The sequence below is a fragment of the Scyliorhinus torazame genome, chromosome 8 (genome assembly GCF_047496885.1).
Source record: "Scyliorhinus torazame isolate Kashiwa2021f chromosome 8, sScyTor2.1, whole genome shotgun sequence".
In the NCBI taxonomy this organism is placed as follows: domain Eukaryota; kingdom Metazoa; phylum Chordata; class Chondrichthyes; order Carcharhiniformes; family Scyliorhinidae; genus Scyliorhinus; species Scyliorhinus torazame.
The window spans coordinates 259,254,734-259,273,533 of NC_092714.1; the positions used below are offsets into that span (position 1 = coordinate 259,254,734).

The 18,800-nt window shown below is 55.8% G+C and overlaps 1 protein-coding gene across 1 annotated transcript in view; it reads right to left on the minus strand.

The window, feature by feature from the left end:
- Positions 1-17,520, minus strand: part of LOC140428570 (PHD finger protein 20-like) — a 75,661-nt gene extending 58,141 nt beyond the window's left edge. The window contains 1 exon segment of the mRNA XM_072515193.1: positions 17,280-17,520. The gene's annotated coding sequence lies outside the window, so the exon portion shown is untranslated.
- Positions 17,521-18,800: the final 1,280 nt, after the last annotated feature.

An 18,800-nucleotide genomic window follows, 5' to 3' on the forward strand; every position in this document is an offset into this window, starting at 1 on the left:
TGTCTATGTATTTCCATTGTTTACCTTGTGCTGCCCTATTACATATTTCCTTTCCATGTACTAAATGATCTGTTTGAGCTGCTCACAGAAAAATACTTTCACTGTACCTTATCCCAGGTGTTATCCCTGGCGTCCTGCCCAACTATAGCTCTCGGCCAAAGTCACTGAAACAAAGTATCGGGTCTTATCACGTTGCGGGGGCACGGTCAGCACAAGTGGATAGCACTGTGGCTTCACAACGCCAGGATCCCAGGTTCGATTCCCCGCTGGGTCACTATCTGTGCGGAGTCTGCACGTTCTCCCCGTGTCTGCACGGGTTTCCTCCGGGTGCTCCGGTTTCCTCCCACAGTCCAAAGACATGAAGGTTGGGTGGATAGGTCATGCTAAATTGCCCCTAAGTGTCCAAAAAAAGGTTAGGAGGGGTTATTGGGTTACGGGGATAGGGTGGAAGTGAGGGCTTAAGTGGGTCGTGCAGACTCGATGGGCCGAATGGCCTCCTTCTGCACTGTATGTTCTATGTTCTAGATTCACTGGATTGGTCCCTGGGACGAGGGGGTTGTCCTGTGATGACAGGCGGAGTAAACTGGGCCAATATGCTCTGGAGTTTAGAAGAATGAGTGGTGACCTCATCTAAAGACAAAATTCCAAAGGGGTTTGACGGGGCGGGCGCCGAGTTTGTATCCGCTGGTTGGGGAATCTAAAATGGGGACGGGGTAGGGGGGGATACAACCTAGTGTAGGGGTAAGGGGCTGACCTTTAGGACTGAACGGAGGGGAAATTACTTCACTCAAAGGGCTGTGAATCTTTGGAATTCTTCACCCCCAGGGTTTCTGGAGGGCCCATGGTTGAATATAAGTGAGGCTGGAATAGACAAGATTGTTGGTCTCTCAGGGAATTAAGGGATACGTGGAGCAGGTGGGAAAATGGGAGTGGGAGACGTGATAGTATTGAAAGGCCGGAGCGGGCTAGACTGGTCGTCTGGTCCACTCCTGCTCCTGCCTCCTCGCTAACATTACCGTGACTACACATTGGAAAAAGCTACTTCAGTGGCTGTAAAACTTTGGGACCCAAGGGCGCGAACGGCGCTACACAAATACAAGTTTCTCTCCCTTTGCGATAAAATGCCCCAAGCAATCTCTACTGTGCACCAATTATCAGTAAGCTGTGTGTGGTTCAACCAGTGGTTCGACTGAACTGACTGGACAACAGTTTGCTTAACACCAGCAAAGTGCTGGGAAAATCAACAACGCAATCCGCAATGGTTTACACAAATACGTAAACTACTACGCACTTGCCGTTTCAAGGTTACAAGTGACTCTCTGGTGGGTTTCCCGATGGGAATAAAGTGAATTCCCCTCCGATTTGCGTTAGTGATGATGGCAGACTGCGACAGCTGGAGCTTAAGCTCTCCATCTAGTGGTCGGAGTGTGCCAAGATCGTGCAGATTTACAATACAGAGACTTGACTGAACAGTGTCTATTCAGCGCTGCCAGCGAATGAGTTGGAGGTGGGTAGCAGGGCCTTCGGGTGGGGTTTCCCCCCCCCACCCCTCTCCAACCTATTCGGTTGTGGGATGTGGGTGTTGCTGACCTTGAACGGAGTGGCTCGCTCGGCCAATTCAGAGGGTAGCTAAGAGTCAATCACATCGCCGTGGGGTCACACACACACCAGATAAGGATGACAGATTTGCTTCCTGAAAGGACATCAATGGTTCTGATGATAATCAATGATTGTGGTCACATTACTGAGACCGGCTTTCAATTCCAGATTTTATTGATCGAGTTTAAATTCCACCTTTGGTGGGATTTGAACCCATTTCCCCAGGGCATTGGTCTGGGCCTCTGGACTACTGATCCAGTGAGATTAGCAGTAATGACACTGGACCAGTAATCCAGTCTTATGCTCTGGGGGCATGGGTTTGAATCCCACCGTGGGTAAAATTTAAATTAAATTAATAAAATCTGGAAGTGAAATGTGGACTCAGTAATGGTGACCATTAATTGATTGATTGATATTTATTGTCAAATGTACTGAAGTACAGTGGAACGTATTTTTCTGCGGCCAAGGCAACGTACACAGTACGTACATAGTAGACAAAAGAATAATCGACAGAGTACATTGACAATGGTACATCAACAAATAATGATTGGTTACAGTGCGGAACAAGGGCCAAACAAGAGCAGCATCAGGCGTTGTGAACAGTGTTCTTACAGGGAACAGATCAGTCCAAGTGGGGAGTCGTTGAGGAGTCTAGTAGTTGTGGGGAAGAAACTGTTCCTATGTCTGGATGTGCGGGTCTTCAGACTTCTGTATCTTCTGCCTGATGGTAGGGTCATGCCGTTAAAAGCCTTTGGGGGGGGAAATCTGCCGTCCTTACCCGGTCTGGCCTACATGTGACTCCAGGCCCGCAACAATGTGGTTAACTGCCCGTTGTGAGATGGGGAGGCAAGCAACTCCGTTCAAGGACAATTAGGAATGGGCAGCAAATGCTGGTCTTGCCAATGACACCGACATCCCATGATGGAATTTTTACAAATCTCCCTGAGGGAAACTGTTTCTTTTACAGTAAACAAAGTCTGTTTAAAAAGGGTGCTATAGTAAACAGGTTAATTACCCAATCATCCACATTCCGAATCTGTTGTCGTTCTGATGGAGCAAGAGTCTCTCCAAACTAAACTCTCGACCAAAACCACGGCAGAGGCTCCCAATAAAAGCAGGGTGATCTCGCCAGTAACAGGCAGCGAACAGAGGTTTAATACAAATTACCAGCACCAAATTAATCCCAGTTGTTTACAGCAACGTGGGGTGCGACTGGCAGAGGAATTATCCCATCATGTCCACCGTGGCCATACACACCAGCGCTGTTGTGTGCCCCCCCCGACAGAGTATTGATGGCCAAATACAGAGAGCAACACAAAGGACAAAATTACACCACAGGGCTGGACAGGGGACAGCGTGACTAGATGGCGAGCCTGTGGCTCAGAATAACAGCAACAGCACGGGCTCGATTCCCGTTCCGGCTGAGGTAGACCTGGCACCTCCTCCTCCACCCACCCCCGACTGACTTTAGCTTAATTGGTCTTTGTGGAGGCGCAGTTACAATGGATACGGATATGTAAAAGCCATTTGAACTTGGTCCTGAAGCCCTCCCCAGTCGAATAGTCCGTCAGCGTTCACTGCTGAAGCATTCCACGATGTGGGATACAGCACCCTCTAGTGCTCAAAGGCTCAGATGCGCTTTATAAAAATCGGCACCAATCGCTGCAACATGCTTCAGCACAACTTTTGTCAAAACTTTGTAGAGAAACAAAATAAGGCTTTCAGCTGAAGCAGCACAGGAGCTTCCCCAGACGCCCATCTCCAAACATTCCCGCACCACATACACACACTCCCGGAGGCAAACTGCGCAGAGGACAGGGGTGGTTTCGAACAGATGTGAAAATAGTATTGAAATTAAAATAACCAAAGTGTGCCAGCTGGCCAGTATTCACATACCGCTATCGCAACCTTTAAGCAGACGGCCAGCAGTGAGTCAGATACCCGTCCTGCCTGTTATAGAGCACGGAGGGGCAGGAGGAGACAGACAACTGACAACAAACACAGTCAGTAAACAAGCAATGTGTCTGGTGCCAAGTAAGAGACTGAAAGGATATGCATTCATGACCAAAGACTTTCAGCATATCGACTGAACAGCACGATTTATCAGCTGCATTCTTGGACGCAAATCTCCAAAGCACAAGCGAGCTATAGTAATGCGACCCTGACCACAGAGCACGCGCTGAAGGAAATCCACTGACAACCGGTGGATCAAAAAAAAAAATGTTTTCCTCGCTCACTGGCCACCACCCACCCACTCTGGCCTAAAAACTGGCTCGCTCAAATCTCAAATCCTTGATCCAACCTCCCCATCGCCAGGGTACGGGTGACTCAGAATCACAGAATGCGGAGGCCATTTGGCCGTCTCGTCTGTGCCAGCTCTCTGAACGAGCAACGCAGCCAGTGCGGATCCCCCATCTTGTCACTGTCACCCCGCACATTCTTCCTTTACGAGGTGATAGTCCAATTCACTCTGGACTGAACCTGCCTCCACCACTCGCTCAGGCAGCGCACACCGGGCCTCCCCACACTCGCTCAGGCAGCGCACACCGGGCCTCCACCACACGCTCAGGCAGCGCATACCGGGCCTCCCCCCACTCGCTCAGGCAGCGCATACCGGGCCTCCACCACTCGCTCAGGCAGCGCACACCGGGCCACCACCACTCGCTCAGGCAGCGCATACCGGTCCTCCACCACTCGCTCAGGCAGCGCCTACCGGGCCTCCACCACTCGCTCAGGCAGCGCACACCGGGCCTCCCCCCACACGCTCAGGCAGCGCATACCGGGCCTCCACCACTCGCTCAGTCAGCGCACACTGGGCCTCCACCACTCGCTCAGGCAGCGCACACCGGGCCTCCACCACTCGCTCAGGCAGCACATACCGGGCCTCCACCACTCGCTCAGGCAGCGCATACCGGGCCTCCACCACTCGCTCAGGCAGCGCACACCGGGCCTCCCCCACACACGCTCAGGCAGCGCATACCGGGCCTCCACCACTCGCTCAGGCAGCGCATACCGGGCCTCCACCACTCGCTCAGGCAGCGCACACCGGGCCTCCACCACTCGCTCAGGCAGCGCACACCGGGCCTCCCCCACACACGCTCAGGCAGCGCATACCGGGCCTCCACCACTCGCTCAGGCAACGCATACCGGGCCTCCACCACTCGCTCAGGCAGCGCATACCGGGCCTCCACCACTCGCTCAGGCAGCGCATACCGGGCCTCCACCACTCGCTCAGGCAGCGCATACCGGGCCTCCACCACTCGCTCAGGCAGCGCATACCGGGCCTCCCCCCACTCGCTCAGGCAGCGCACACCGGGCCTCCACCACTCGCTCAGGCAGCGCACACCGGGCCTCCACCACTCGCTCAGGCAGCGCACACCGGGCCTCCACCACTCGCTCAGGCAGCGCACACCGGGCCTCCACCACTCGCTCAGGCAGCGCATACCGGGCCTCCACCACTCGCTCAGGCAGCGCATACCGGGCCTCCACCACTCGCTCAGGCAGCGCACACCGGGCCTCCACCACTCGCTCAGGCAGCGCACACCGGGCCTCCACCACTCGCTCAGGCAGCGCACACCGGGCCTCCACCACACACGCTCAGGCAGCGCATACCGGGCCTCCACCACTCGCTCAGGCAGCGCACACCGGGCCTCCACCACTCGCTCAGGCAGCGCATACCGGGCCTCCACCACTCGCTCAGGCAGCGCATACCGGGCCTCCACCACTCGCTCAGGCAGCGCACACCGGGCCTCCCCCACACACGCTCAGGCAGCGCACACCGGGCCTCCCCCACACACGCTCAGGCAGCGCATACCGGGCCTCCACCACACACGCTCAGGCAGCGCATACCGGGCCTCCACCACTCGCTCAGGACGCGCACACCGGGCCTCCACCACTCGCTCAGGATGCGCACACCGGGCCTCCACCACTCGCTCAGGCAGCGCACACCGGGCCTCCACCACTCGCTCTGGCAGCGCATACCGGGCCTCCACCACTCGCTCAGGCAGCGCATACCGGGCCTCCACCACTCGCTCAGGCAGCGCATACCGGGCCTCCACCACTCGCTCAGGCAGCGCACACCGGGCCTCCACCACTCGCTCAGGCAGCGCACACCGGGCCTCCCCCCACTCACTCAGGCAGCGCACACCGGGCCTCCACCACTCGCTCAGGCAGCGCACACCGGGCCTCCACCACTCCCTCAGGCAGCGCATACCGGGCCTCCACCACTCGCTCAGGCAGCGCACACCGGGCCTCCACCACTCGCTCAGGCAGCACACACCGGGCCTCCCCCCACTCGCTCAGGCAGCGCATACCGGGCCTCCACCACTCGCTCAGGCAGCGCATACCGGGCCTCCACCACTCGCTCAGGCACCGCATACCGGGCCTCCACCACTCGCTCAGGCAGCGCATACCGGGCCTCCGCCACTCGCTCAGGCAGCGCACACCGGGCCTCCACCACTCGCTCAGGCAGCGCACACCGGGCCTCCACCACTCGCTCAGGCAGCGCATACCGGGCCTCCACCACTCGCTCAGGCAGCGCATACCGGGCCTCCACCACTCGCTCAGGCAGCGCATACCGGGCCTCCCCCCCACTCGCTCAGGCAGCGCACACCGGGCCTCCACCACTCGCTCAGGCAGCGCATACCGGGCCTCCACCACTCGCTCAGGCAGCGCACACCGGGCCTCCACCACACGCTCAGGCAGCGCATACCGGGCCTCCACCACTCGCTCAGGCACCGCATACCGGGCTTCCCCCACACACGCTCAGGCATCGCACACCGGGCCTCCACCACTCGCTGTGTGGAAATATTTCTCTTCACGTCTCCGTTGCTTCTTTTGACAAATACCGGAAACAAAACCTTCATTGTCACGATTTGAACCGGCCCTGCCAACGATAGCGGAAGAACATCCCACCTCTTTGAAATCCTCCTTCATCCCCTCTACCTGGTTGGCCACGTTCAACTCGTGCAGGGACCAACTAGGCGCCAGGTACCAAAAACCTGACCTGACAAAACGGCAACTTCTCCAGGCCCGTTCCTTGTACCTGGGAACTTACCGGGAACACCTCACTTTTCCCCACGTTTAATTTATACCCCAAAAACGTGCCTATTTTAGTCAACATCTCCATAATCCTACTGATACTAGAAATCGGGTCCATCGCGCGTAACAGCAAGCATATGGGGACACTCGATGTTCCACACCCCCCTCTCTCTATTCGCCTCCACTCCGTCGATGCCTGAAGCGCCATCGCCAATGGTTCGTCAATCACCATCGGCAATGGTTCCAGTGTCAATGCTAGAAGCAGCTGGGAAAGCGGATATCCCTGCCTTATCCCCCCGCCTTATCCCTCCTTTACCTGCTCAATCTCCCCCGAAGCCACCTGCCGTCTCAGCTGGTGTGCCAGCAACCTACTGGTTTAGCTCAATGGTCCAGACAGCTGGTTTGTGATGCAGAACAAGGTCAGCAGCACGGGTTCAATTCCCGTACAAGCTGAGAATTCGGAATTCTCCCTCCGTGTATCCGAACAGGCGCCGGAATGTGGCGACTTGGGGCTTTTCACAGGAACTTCATTGCAGTGTTGTAAGCCTACTTGTGACAATAAAAAGATTATTATTACTGGCCTTCTTCCCATGTTCATAAAACGCCCCCCGTACCCAGCGCAACTGACCCACTGCCTTCCCCGTCGACAAAAGTTCAAACTCCACCTGGAGCTTCTTGCTCTCCTTCAACTGCTCCTCCTCTGGGTTGGCAGAGTACTGACGATCCACTGCCAAAATGGCCTCCACCAACCTCTCTCTTACCATCCTCTCCACCTTCTCCCCTATGCGCCTTGATCGAGATTAGCTTCCCCCCTCATTACCACTGTCAACGCCTCCCGTGCAGGGAGAGACCTTATTGAAGTCAACATATGCGCCTATATAGCCGCCCCAATCCTCTGACATGTTCCGTTATCCGCCAAACGGGCCACATCCAACCTCCACAGGAGGAATTGCCCCCCTCCTCCACGCACAGAGCCACAAAACGCTGCGTATAACCCAATGTAACAATCGCTGAATATTCCGATCTCACCTTCACCGCAAGCAATGCTTTACCCAAAACAAAAAAAAGTCGACATTCTCTTTCACCTCAAGCACCAAAGCCTCCACGGGTCAAGCAACCCCCCCCCCCCCCCCCCCCAACCATCCGCTCCATGAACCCAAGCAACTCCTTCGCCAACCCCAATACCTTAAAGGATTTGGGGCACAAAACGATCCAGCCTAGGGTCAAGCATACAATTAAAATCCCCCCTGTAATCAACCGATGTGTGGCAGATATTACAAAATTATAAAACTATACATTCTCAGTACAAAATAAATAGAAAACAACAGCAAAGAAAAACAAACATGTCCTCATCCCCGGGTACAATGCCACAGCTCAACCTCGCAAGTGAACTCGCCCAAATCCTCAAATGTCCCCCAGTCCATGGGCCTTTATGAAGCTGCTCGCCCCCTCCGGCATGTTGAAATAGTGTTCTCTGCCCCCATGTGACCCACAAGCGAGCCGCGTACATCATGCCAAATCGCACCTTGCTCCTGAAAAAGAGCAGCCTTGGCCTTGTTGAACCCAACCGTTCTCTTAGCCAACTCCACTCAATGCCTTCGGGCAGCCCCACGATCCTCACGTACTGCCTCCTTGAGCGGTTCTCCAGATAGTCAATCTTAGTCTTCAGCTTATTTTGCCCCTCCGACATCATCAGCACTTCTGCCGCCAAAGAGACAATCCGATCCTCGTGGTCAGCCACCGCCTCCTCCAGCTTCTGGATCGGCACATTCTGCGTCTCCAGGACAGCCCAAATTGGCTCTGCCACTCTCCCCAAGTCCTCAGCGACTGCCAGCCTTTCCTTCTTAAATTCGACCACAAGGATCCCGACCACCTTCTCTTCGACCGCTGTGCGGGTAACAACGCCACAGGTCCCTCAGACATCTCTTCCCCCTCCCACTCCACATGCCCCCTCCAAGTCCAAAGGACGCCCCTTGCTCGACACACTCCTCCTCTGGTAACTCTTCAATGTGCCTAGGGCACGCAAAGGCATTTGGCGACAGAAGTAGGGAATTCACAAGTAGCCAGAATTGGAGGGAGGCAGAGTCCTCGGGAGATGGTAAGGAGGGCGGAGGAGAAGGAGAGGCAACGCAGCGCACTGAACACAAAGTTGAGAATTTTAGAATCAGTAGACCGGGAGTCGACGCAGGTCAGTGAGCACAGGGGTGATGGGCGAAGGAGACTTGGTGAGAGTTAGTACACGGGAAGCAGGGTTTTGGATCAACTCAAGTTTACAGAGAGTGGAAGATGGGAAGTCAGCCCGGAGAGCACTGGGCGAGTAGAGCGTGGAAGTAGCAGAAGCAGGAGTGAAGACTTCAGCAGCGCATGGTTCGAGGCAGAGAGGGGTGATGCTGGGGAGAGGGAATAGGCGGTCTTGGTGACGGAGAGGATACGGGGCCAGAAACTCCAGTCTCAGCATCAATTCCGCTGAATACAACACAGTTTAATCCTTTCCAAATCAGTGACAGACCTGTACCTAGTTGCCCGCACATAGTTAAAAATTCCGAGATTGGAGGACCACCATGAGCTTGGAAAGGCAAATTATAAAACTTGATTGCTGGGTATATTTTGAGGCCCTGACATTTCACAAGTGCACCATTATGCCTGGGCTAATACCCTGAATCTGTTCTGCTACTGCGGAGACCAGAAATAGATCAAATCGTTGGCAGTTACCAACGATTGATGGTTTGCTCTATCAGCTCATGTCATCCGATTCCCTTGATTAGAGAAGTGTCCCGGATGTTAGACGTTTAGCTGCTGTTGTATAAAGAGTCAAAGGTTCTGCTGGTTTTCCACAAACATCTTCAATTTACTTCAACAGACTTTGCACAAAACTCTATCACATCACCTGACACAAAGGCCACCTGAAGCCCCTTTACATATCAGTGTCAATTATTGGATACTTAACATAAATGAGACAACTAATTGGAATGTCTCTTCACCCATTACTTAACACCGGAATCTCTATCCCATATCCACTCGTCATTCCGTGGGAAGAAACTACAAGTGTCAATTTCATGAACCATATGCCCCATTTCAACAATATTGTCGGCCGGGGACCTCAGGAGCAAAGGGATATAGATACATCAAGCGAGTGGGCAAAGATTTGGCAGATGGTGCACAATGTGGGGAAATGTAAATTTGTCCTGTTTGGCAGGAAGGATGGGAAAACATTTTACTATCTAAAGGAGAGAGATTGCAGAACTCTTGCGGCACAGAGAGATCAGAGTGTCCTGGGACACAAATCACAGTAAAGTTAGTATTCGAATACAGCTAGTGATTAGGAAGGCAAATGGGGGGCAGCACGGTGGCGCAGTGGGTTAGCATTGCGGCCTCATGGCACCGAGGTCCCAGGTTCGATCCTGGCTCTGGGTCACTGTCCGCGTGGAGTTTGCACATTCTCCCTGTGTCTGCGTGGGTTTCACCCCCACAACCCAAAGGTGTGCAGGGTAGGTGGATTGGCCGCGCTAAATTGCCCCTTAATTGGAAAAAATGAATTGGGTACTCAATTTATTTTTTTTAAAGAATACAAATGTGCTAGCAGCTCAGAGAAGGTTCATTTGACAGATATTTGAGATGAAGGGGTGAGCTCATGAAGAAAGGTTGGGCAGGTTGGCCCTGTATCCACTGGAGTTTGGAAGAATGAGGAATCATAGAATTTACAGGGCAGAAGGAGGCCATTCGGCCCATCGAGTCTGCACCGGCTCTTGGAAAGAGCACCCTACTTAAGCCCACGCCTCCACCCTATCCCAGTAACCCTGCAACCCCATCTAACCTAAGGGCAATTTATCACGGCCAACCCAGCTAACTTGCACATCTTTGGACTGTGGGAGGAAACCGGAGCATCCGGAGGAAACCCACGCACACACGGGGAGAACGTGCAGAGTGACCAAAGCGAGAATTGAACCTGGGACCATGGCGCTGTGAAGCCATAGTGCTAACCACTGCGCCCCCTTGCCCTACACAGCTGTCCTACTGCCCTCCCCATTGTCAACCTATCAAATTGCTCCTGCAACTTTTTCGCTTCGCCAATCCCTCCATGGTGGGAGCCATCGGGTACTCCCTATATACCTCCACTATCCCGTTCATTAACTGTTCATACTCCTTCCTCCTTTCCCTATCTGCATGTGCCTTGAACAAGATAATCTCCCCTCGGATCACCACTTTTAATGCTTCCCAAAATGTGGCCGCCGACACCTTACTGGAGGAACTATGGGCACGACAGTCGGGAGAAGGGGAACTGTGGGGACATTTCCATGCGACTTCTTGAGAGGGCAAGAACACCATTGGACAGAGCTAGGCAGAAATGGGCAGATGAACTTGGGACGGAGGTAGGGTGGGGACTTTGGAGGTGAGCTTATTGGAAACACAAGAACTTGACAGGGTGGATGCTGAAAGTATGCGTCTCTAAGTGGTTAGACTAGGACGACGGACGGAGTTTAAAAATAAGGGGTCTTCCAGTTAACGGGGAAATTAGAATGTTATTTTCACTCAAAGAGTCTTTGGAATACTCTTCCCCAAAGAGAAGTGGAGGTAGATAGATTCTTCACTAACAAGGGAGTCAAAGGGTTTCGGGGGTAGGCGGGAGCGTGGAGACGCCACAAGCAGTTCAATCATGCTCTTATTGAATGGCAGGGCAGTCTCGAGGGGCCTATTCCTGTTCCTAATTTGTACGTTCGATACGGAACACGGAAACCTCACACTGATCAGATTTTGACACCACAACTCGGGTGGAGTCAGAAGCATACTTCAAAAGGAGAATGACCTTCAGTAATATAACATATAATGCCTTATCGCACCTGTTAGGATCCTGGTAGACAACCCAACAATTTGCAAAACTGTGAGGAAAGCATCCTTCGTCACAGGAGCGATAAAACTGACCAATAGGTATCTTCTATGTTAAAGCGAACTTTAATTTAAACACAGAATCAATCACATTAGCAACCAAGTAACAGCTTCACAGTTAACAATTAATATTAAAACAGTTCTGAAATAAAAGGAAAATCTTTAAACTCGGCATGTCCACATTAACTCTGACCACCTTTTACAGATGCACCATAGAAAGCATCCTATCGGGCTGCATCATGGCCTGGTATGGCAACTGCTCGGCCCAGGACCGTTAGGCATTTTCATAGCTGAAGGAGTAAGGGAGAAGCTGGTCTCTGAGCTGACTATCCAGCAGTGCGCCCAGGGGCTGGCTACATTCCCCGAAGGGAAATAGCAGGCATAGATCAGGAATCTACTGCAGCTGAACACTCAAATCAGCCATGACACACTGATAATGAGAGCGGTAGGATTCAAATTCAAGGCCCCCCCCCAATCAGGATTAACAAGATTGTCAGAGGTTTAGACAAACGACAGCAGGCACCTCAAAGCACAGGAGAAACACCATCAGCAGAGCCTTCACAAGATCCTCCAAATAATAATAACAATAATCTTTATTGTCACAAGTAGGCTTACATTAACACTGCTATGAAGTTACTGTGAAAAGCCCCTAGTCGCCACATTCTGGCGCCTGTTCGGGTACACGGAGAGAGAATTCAGAATGTCCAATTCACCTAACAAGCACGTCTTTCGGGACATGTGGGAGGAAACCCACGCAGACACGGGGAGAACGTGCAGACTCCGCACAGACAGTGACCCAAGCCGGGAATCGAACCTGGAACCCAGGTGCTGCGAAGCAACAGTGCTAACCACTGCACTGCCGTGCCGCCCTAAATCCAATGGCAAGAAAGACAGCACAACAGCAGTGTCCTCTCCCAGATCAACATGCCCAGTACAGAGGTGCCAATGGCTCAAAGCCAGCGGTGCTGGACAGGCTGGGGCACGCCTGACACCAGACGCCCGAGGCAACTGCTCCACTCAGGACTCGGTTGTGGCAGGAGATGCCCAGGCAGACGACGGGAACGCTTTGGGGACATCCTTGATGAATTCCTGAAGGAGTCAAACATACCGGCCGACTCACGTGGGACTCTGTCTTTTGACCAACCAGAATTCATAGAATTTACAGTGCCGAAGGCGGCTATTCGGCCCATCGAGTCTGCACCGGCTCTTGGAAAGAGCACCCTACCCAAGGTCAACACCTCCCCCCCCATATCCCCATAACCCAGTAACCCCACCCAACACTAAGGGCAATTTATCATGGCCAATCCACCAAACCTGCACATCTTTGGACTGTGGGAGGAAACCGGAGCACCCGGAGGAAACCCACGCACACACGGGGAGAACGTGCAGACTCCGCACAGGCAGCGACCCAAGCCGGGAATCGAACCTGGGACCCTGGACTGTGAAGCTATTGTGCTAACCGTGCTGCCCTAAAATGGTGCAGGCGTGTTCGGGAAGGCACCAAACAGATTGAGAGACTTAAACAGGAGCACGAAGAGGCGACATTGAGGCATCAGAGTCCAGACACCTCACCTGCCCGAACCTTTATGCATCTGGATGATAGAATCTACAGTGCAGAAGGAGGCCATTCGGCCCATCGAGTTTGCACCGGCCCCTGGAAAGAGCATGAATGTAGGATAGGTCTGTGAAACTGCTGAGCCTGATGGACCGAATGGTCTTGCTGTGTTGTATCACTCGGTGATTCTCCTCATCCCTTCCTCCCACCCCTGCCTCCCTCATCAGCACTGATCAAGCAAGATCTTCTACATACAGAAACGTCAGTTTGAGCACATGTGGCGCCGTCTGCGTGCGAACCCCACGTTGGCCTTCTCAGCCCTTACAGAGCCCGTTAAAACGGAGTGGGAAGCAAGTCGCCCTCGAACCGGAGGGTACTGCAGAGGTTCAAAGAGATAGCTTACCACCACCTTCACAAGCGCACTTAGGGATGGGGAACAAACGCCGGCCGAGTAAAGAATAAAATGAAAAATCAGGAGCAAATCCCATCCATTGAAGATGGAGGGCGGAGCAAGTCAACTCCAGACTGTGTGCCCTCATACCTCTTGCCTTCGGTTGGCGGGAGTGTGTCTCTTGAGGAAGCTGTCCGCCTGTACTCCACAATCTGACAGGTTGTGAGGGGACAGCAGAATGCATAGAACATAGAACGTACAGGACAGGCCCTTTGGCCCACGATGTTTTGCCTAATCTAAGATCAACCTAACTTACATTCCTTCAATTTACTGCTGTCCATGTGCCTGTCTAAGATCTCAGGTCACTTAAATGTCCCGAATGACTCTGACTCCACCACCTCTGTTGGCCGTGCATTCCACACACCCACCACTCTCTGTGTAAAGAACCTACCTCTGACATCTCCCCCATACCTTCCTCCAATCACCTTAAAATTATGTCCCCTCGTGACAGCCATTTCCACCCTGGGGAAAAGTCTCTGGCTATCCACTCTATCCATGCCTCTCATCACCTTGTACACCTCTATCCAGTCACCTCTCTGCCTTCTTCGCTCCAGTGAGAAAAGCCCTAGCTCCCTCAACCTTTCTTCACAAGACATGCCCTCCAGTCCAGCCAGCATCCTTGTAAATCTCCTCTGTAACCTCTCCAAAGCATCCACATCCTTCCTATGAGGCGACCAGAACTGGACACAATATTCCAAGTGTGGTGTAACCAGGGTTTTATAAAGATGCAGCAAAACCTCGCGGCTCTTAAACTCAATCCCCCTGTTAATGAAAGCCAACACACCATACGCCTTCTTAACAACCCTATCAACCTGGGTGGCAACTTTGAGGGATCTACGTATGTGGACCCCAAGATCCCTCTGTTCCTCCACACTTCCAAGAATCCTGCCTTTAACCCTGTATTCAGCATACGTAAATGCAAAAGGGGCATTGCTCCAAAACTGACGTTTCTGTATTTAGAAGATCTTGTTTGATCCGTACTGACGAGGGAGGCGGCGGGTAGAGGAAGGTATGAGGAGAATCTGAGAATGATACAACACAGCAAGGCCATTCGGCCCATCATGCTTGCGTCAGCTGTCTCACAGAGCTATCCAATCAGCTCCACTCCCCTGCAAACATCGCCCTATTAAGTATTTATCCGAATCCCATTCTGGATGCAATGAGAGAAAATATTTTTTTCTCCAATGCAAATAAAACCAGAAGGAACACACTGATAAGAAACATATTTTACACGCTCAAAGATGTCAAAAGGCCTTGGTACGGGCACAGTAGAGATTTCTGAGAATATAGTCCCAGTTATGTGAAAGGCAGTAGAAGCGGAGCCTTGTTCTCCAAGGAGGAGGGAAGGTTCGGTCAAGCTTTCATACATGTATTCAAATTCATGACTAGTTTTGCTGAAGTGAGAAGGAACTGTTGAGAGTGACTGGAGAGTCAGTGACCAGAGGGCACGGACTACTGGCAACAGCAGCACAGGAAGTGATGAGGGAAGCTTTTTTTTAAAAAAAAGGCACAGTGAGTTGTGATGATTTGCAGCACACTGCCTGACGGTACGGTGAGGCTGAATCACTCGTCCTGTCCAAAAGGGGATTGCATAAATACTTGAAGGGAAAAAAGGATTAGTGTGCCACAGGGAACACGTGGGTGTCGGGAACGGAAGAAACACTTGGGAAGGGGGGAATAAAGAACTGGAGAAACACGGGAAGGAGCGGAATAAAGAACTGAACTGGGTAAAACACTGTTGGGGGGGGAGGGATAGAGAACTGGACAGTGTGCAGGAAAAAGGTTATCAGGAGAGGGGGGTGAGGGTATGTGTGAGGGGATGAGGACAAGTGTGAGGGGGTGAGGGTAAGTGTGAGGGTATGTGTGAGGGGGGTGAGGGTATGTGTGAGGGGGGTGAGGGTATGTGTGAGGGGGTGAGGGTATGTGTGAGGGGGTGAGGGTATGTGTGAGGGGGGTGAGGGTATGTGTGAGGGGGGTGAGGGTATGTGTGAGGGGGGCGAGGGTATGTGTGAGGGGGCGAGGGTATGTGTGAGGGGGCGAGGGTATGTGTGAGGGGGCGAGGGTATGTGTGAGGGGGCGAGGGTATGTGTGAGGGGGCGAGGGTATGTGTGAGGGGGCGAGGGTATGTGTGAGGGGGCGAGGGTATGTGTGAGGGGGCGAGGGTATGTGTGAGGGGGCGAGGGTATGTGTGAGGGGGCGAGGGTATGTGTGAGGGGGCGAGGGTATGTGTGAGGGGGCGAGGGTATGTGTGAGGGGGCGAGGGTATGTGTGAGGGGGCGAGGGTATGTGTGAGGGGGCGAGGGTATGTGTGAGGGGGCGAGGGTATGTGTGAGGGGGCGAGGGTATGTGTGAGGGGGCGAGGGTATGTGTGAGGGGGCGAGGGTATGTGTGAGGGGGCGAGGGTATGTGTGAGGGGGCGAGGGTATGTGTGAGGGGGGTGAGGGTATGTGTGAGGGGGGTGAGGGTATGTGTGAGGGGGGTGAGGGTATGTGTGAGGGGGTGAGGGTATGTGTGAGGGGGTGAGGGTATGTGTGAGGGGGTGAGGGTATGTGTGAGGGGGTGAGGGTATGTGTGAGGGGGTGAGGGTATGTGTGAGGGGGTGAGGGTATGTGTGAGGGGGTGAGGGTATGTGTGAGGGGGTGAGGGTATGTGTGAGGGGGTGAGGGTATGTGTGAGGGGGTGAGGGTATGTGTGAGGGGGTGAGGGTATGTGTGAGGGGGTGAGGGTATGTGTGAGGGGGGTGAGGGTATGTGTGAGGGGGGTGAGGGTATGTGTGAGGGGGGTGAGGGTATGTGTGAGGGGGGCGAGGGTATGTGTGAGGGGGGCGAGGGTATGTGTGAGGGGGCGAGGGTATGTGTGAGGGGGGCGAGGGTATGTGTGAGGGGGCGAGGGTATGTGTGAGGGGGCGAGGGTATGTGTGAGGGGGCGAGGGTATGTGTGAGGGGGCGAGGGTATGTGTGAGGGGGCGAGGGTATGTGTGAGGGGGCGAGGGTATGTGTGAGGGGGCGAGGGTATGTGTGAGGGGGCGAGGGTATGGGTGAGGGGGCGAGGGTATGGGTGAGGGGGCGAGGGTATGGGTGAGGGGGCGAGGGTATGGGTGAGGGGGCGAGGGTATGGGTGAGGGGGCGAGGGTATGGGTGGGGGGGCGAAGGTATGGGTGGGGGGGCGAGGGTATGGGTGGGGGGGGCGAGGGTATGGGTGGGGGGGCGAGGGTATGGGTGGGGGGGCGAGGGTATGGGTGGGGGGGCGAGGGTATGGGTGGGGGGGCGAGGGTATGGGTGGGGGGGCGAGGGTATGGGTGGGGGGGCGAGGGTATGGGTGGGGGGGCGAGGGTATGGGTGGGGGGGCGAGGGTATGGGTGGGGGGGCGAGGGTATGGGTGGGGGGGCGAGGGTATGGGTGGGGGGGCGAGGGTATGGGTGGGGGGGCGAGGGTATGGGTGGGGGGGCGAGGGTATGGGTGGGGGTGGTGAGGGTATGGGGGGGGTGAGGGTCTGGGTGGTGCAGGAGGGCGATGTGGATAAGAGTGCGAGGGGGGGGGGAGCCTACGTTCCCGCGCTGGATGTAGCGATGTGTTTGTGACGCACTGAATCATTGTGAATGTAACAAACCGGCCTCAGAAAGAACCCAATCAATCGATCAACAGCCGCCCCCCCCCCCGGGGGGCACCCTGCCCCCTCCCCCCCGGGGGGCACCCTGCCCCCTCCCCCCCGGGGGGCACCCTGCCCCCTGCCCCCGCCCCGCGCTCTCACCTCCCGGGCTCCATGCTGCTGCTGCGGCGGCTCCGCTTCCTCCCCCCGCTTCAAACTCCGGAGCCGCGGGGGCGGCGACAAATCCAGACCCGGATCCCCGGCCCGCGCGGCGCCCGGCTGCATTGCCGCCGATACCCGGTGAGCGGCTCCTGCGAGGGGGACAGAGACCCAGACACAGAGAGCGGGAGGGGTGAGGGACAGGCCCGGGGGAGGAACAACAACAACCCGCTGCGCGCTTCAACTCCGCCCACACACTCCCATTGGCCGCCCGGCCTGAGCCGCCGCCTCTCATAGGCTAAAACTCCCGTCAATCACCAAAGCGAGTTTGGCTGCTTTAGACCCGCCCACAAACCCCCTCCCCCGAGCCCCCGCCACCCCTCCCCTATCCCCCCCACCCACCCCCCAACCCTCCCCCCTCCCACAACTCCCCACCCCCACCACCCACTCCCCCACCCACCCCCTCCCCAACCCACCCCCAACACCCCCCCCCACCCCACCCCCCCCCCCCACACCCCCACCCCCCCCCACACCCCCAACCCCCCCACCCTCACCCCCCAACCCCCCCTCCCTCACCCCCAACCCCCCCCCCCCACCCACCCCACCCCCCCACCCCCCCCCCACCCCACCCCCCCACCCCCCACCCCCCCCCCCCCACCCCCCCCCAACCCCCCCCCCCACCCCCAACCCCCCCCACCCTCAACCCCCCCAACCCCCCCACCCCCCCACCACCCCCCAACCCTCACCCCCCCAACCCCCCCCCCACCCCCCCCACAACCCCCCCAACCCCACCCCCCCCCTCAACCCCACCCACCCAACCCCCCCCAACCCCACCCCCCCAACCCTCACCCCCCACCCTCAACCCCCCCCAACCACAACCCCCCCAACCCTCAACCCCCCCAACCCTCAACAACCCTCAACCCCACCCTCAACCCCCCCAACCCTCAACCCCCCCAACCCTCAACCCAACCCTCAACCCCCCCCAACCCTCAACCCCCCCAACCCTCAACCCCCCCCAACCCTCAACCCCCCCCAACCCTCAACCCCCAACCCTCAACCCCCCCTAACCCTCAACCCCCCAACCCTCAACCCCTCCCCAACCCTCACCCCCCCCAACCCTCAACCCCCCCAACCCTCAACCCCCCCAACCCTCAACCCCCCCCAACCCTCAACCCCCCCCAACCTTCAACCCCCAACCCTCACCCCCCCAACCCTCAACCCCCCCAACCCTCAACCCCCCCCAACCCTCAACCCCCCCCCTCAACACCCCCCCAACCCTCAACACCCCCCCCCAACCCTCAACACCCCCCCAACCCTCAACACCCCCCCAACCCTCAACACCCCCCCCAACCCTCAACCCCCAACCCCCCCCCCAACCCTCAACCCCCAACCCCCCCAACCCTCAACCCCCCCCCACCCTCAACCCCCCCCAACCCTCAACCCCCCCCCAACCCTCAACCCCCCCCAACCCTCAACCCCCCCCAACCCTCAACCCCCCCCAACCCTCAACCCCAACCCTCAACC